The sequence below is a fragment of the Canis aureus genome, chromosome 38 (genome assembly GCF_053574225.1).
Source record: "Canis aureus isolate CA01 chromosome 38, VMU_Caureus_v.1.0, whole genome shotgun sequence".
Taxonomy (NCBI): domain Eukaryota; kingdom Metazoa; phylum Chordata; class Mammalia; order Carnivora; family Canidae; genus Canis; species Canis aureus.
Genome location: NC_135648.1, coordinates 2,882,012 through 2,884,807, shown reverse-complemented (window position 1 = coordinate 2,884,807; position 2,796 = coordinate 2,882,012). Strand labels below are relative to the sequence as shown.

Sequence of the window (2,796 nt, the reverse complement as noted above, 5' to 3'; positions counted from 1 at the left end):
CTGGAGCCCAGGGCAGGATCAGGAGGACAGTCCAGCCCCTGCGGTCACAGAGCACTTGTCAGGAGGGGCCAATCAATCCACCTCCTCAGAGCCGGGCCCAGCCCTGGGGCTCCCAGGCCGGCTTCGAACCCCAGGGGCGCAGGCCTCCGCAGGGCCCCGGAGAGGTGAGCGCACAGACTTGCTCCAGCTCCCTCTTCTGATGCTCACACTCCTCCTCTGCCACCCCGGCTGCGGCTGTGCTCCCAAGGACTTCCTGACCCTGTCCTCTTTGGAAATCTTGCCTCCGAGGCTCTCCTCACGCAAGGGGCCCTTCACAGGGAAGACACCGGCCTCTAGAGTGTTGTTGGCAACCATCCTGTCCCTCTGGGCCTCCCCCCGCCCCCCCACCCCCGCGGCCTGTGCCACTCAGCCTCCCAAACTGTCCTCCCAACTTCCTCCTGCAGACCGAACCCTGACATTGAAGGTGCTCCCCCTCCCCCTTCTCTCCCCTCCTCCTCCCCTGCTCCTCTCCTCCCTCCCCCTCCTCTCCCTCTCCCTCCTCTCCCCTCTCCTCCCATCCCCTTCCTCTCCCTCCCATTCCCCTCCTCTCCCTCTCCTCCCTCCCATCCCCCTCCTCTCCCTCTCCCTCCGCTCCCCTCTCCTCCCATCCCCTTCCCCTTCCTCTCCCTCCCTCTCCTCCTCCCTCCCATTCCCCTCCTTTCCCCCCTCCTCCCTCCCCCTCCTAGTCTCCACCTCCGTCCTCTCCCCTCCCCTCCCTCCCCCTCTGTCCCCTCCCCTCCCCCCTCCGTCCTCTCCCCTCCCCTCCTCCGTCCCCCTCCCTCCTCCCATCCCCCTCCTCCCTCCTCCTCCCCCCTCCGCGTGGAGCGCCTGCGCCCGGGTGGGTGAGCCCGGGGGCAAGGGCGGCCGCCGGGTGCTCGTGGAAGATGCGCAGCGGCGGCGCCGGGAAGCAGGCGGGCGGGGCCACCGCGGCGTGGACGCCCCGTGGACCGGACCTCGCGGCAGGGCCCGCGCCCCCAGGAAGGGCCGGGACTTCCAATAGTGTTTGGCGGCGCTGTTCTTTCTGGAGGCGTAACCTTTTGCTGTCTTGACACGGAAAGGCACGGCTCTCGGGACGGTGGTGACTCGGCAGAGACCCGAGTCCGGGCGGGAAGGAGCGAGGGCCGCGCTGGAGTCAAGGGGCGGCGCCGGGGCAGCTGCAGCGCGAGCATTGGTGGTTCAGTGGTAGAATTCTCGCCTGCCACGCGGGAGGCCCGGGTTCGATTCCCGGCCAATGCAACGTTGCCTCTCTCTCTTTTTTTTTTTTTTTTTCTTTTAATTAATTAGGTCCTTTTTCATTCTTGGATTTGTGACTCTGACCCAAAGGAAACCAGCTAGCTAAGCCAGTATTCCTTTGTTTTGGTTCCCCTCCTTTACCAAGTCACCTTCTTCGGAGGAGCGGGGCCCTGTTAGGAGGATGCCCATGAGCGCCGGTGGAAGCGCCCGCTCTTGGGACCCGTCCCTGCCCCTGGGGTCGCCGCGGGCACTGCCCCAGAGGCCGGCTTCTTCCAGCAAAGCACAGTAGGCCAAACGGGAGAGATTTTCCCGGACGTGAGTGTGGGAGGGGAGGAAAGAAAACAAAATGCCCTTGTCATTTGCAGGTTGGGGATGGAGCCTGAGTCTCCCAGGTGGCAGTGGCAAGCAGACACTCCCTGCAACACTGACGAGGCCCTAAGGGTGTGAGGCCACATTGCAACGCTAAACCTCAGTAGTTTATCAGAGGAACTTAAAGTTGACTTTTGTGTATTACATTGATATTTGCCTAGTTCAAAGGAAACCGATTTCTAAAAAGAGAAACTAAAAACCGTGTTCCATAAGCGGCTGTTTTCTCGTCAGAGAGCTGAGAACCCTCCTGGAGAGCTCAGGAGGCCTTTGAAGAGGGAGGCGGAGTCAGGATGCAGAGGTCAGTCTGGCTTCTGGACTGGGTTTCTCTTGGTGAACGCTTTCCCTGTGTAGGGGTGAGAAGGAGCTGGCAACGTTTGCTGCTGGAGAAATCAGCCATACTGGGATGGGTCCAGGTGATTTGACTGGTCCAGGAGAAAAGAGAATGTTTGAAGTGTGAAATGAATGGCTTCCACGGTGGAAAATCAAGTCATCTTCAAAAAGAAGGAACCTATTTTATAGCCACAGAAGAAAGAGGAGCTGTCAGCTTTAAATTCATTCACCCTTAAGAGTCTAGGCCAGGCACGCCTGGGTATCACATTTGGGACATTTTAGCCAAGGGCCTTCAAGAGAACGGTCCTCACCTCAGAAAGAAAGGTGACCTGGCCTGAGATCTGTGCCCTAGCCTGTTTGGGGACTGTCTGTACAAGTTCCTTCAACATTCTCTCCCAGTCCTCAGTAGCTCAAACCCCCACCCATCCGCCCCCCAATAATTCCAGGGATAGCCCTAAAGCAAGCACCTTCATAACTGGACATTGACCACATAGGCATCTTTCCAAAGTCATTCATTTCTCCCCCCCCCCTTTTTTTTTTAAATATTTTTATCTATTCATGAGAGACACAGAGAAGCAGAGACACAGGCAGAGGGAGAAGCAGACTCTCTGAGGGGAGCATGATGCGGGACTCAATCCCAGGACCCTGAGGTCATGACCCGAGCGAAGGGCAGATGCTCAACCACTGAGCCACCCAGGTGTCCCTCTCTACTTTCCAGTTCAGAAAGGTTCCGATATAAAGGCTCATCTTACGATGCTAACTTCATATATACACTTAAATATATCCACTTATGTTTAGTAGCTTAGCTTGAGTATCTTCAGAAGT

The 2,796-nt window shown here is 58.1% G+C and overlaps 1 non-coding gene across 1 annotated transcript; it reads left to right on the top strand.

Moving 5' to 3' along the window:
- Window positions 1-1,204: 1,204 nt before the first annotated feature.
- On the top strand, window positions 1,205-1,275 carry TRNAG-GCC (transfer RNA glycine (anticodon GCC)). The gene has a single exon. It is a non-coding gene; the product is annotated as a tRNA-Gly (tRNA).
- Window positions 1,276-2,796: the final 1,521 nt, after the last annotated feature.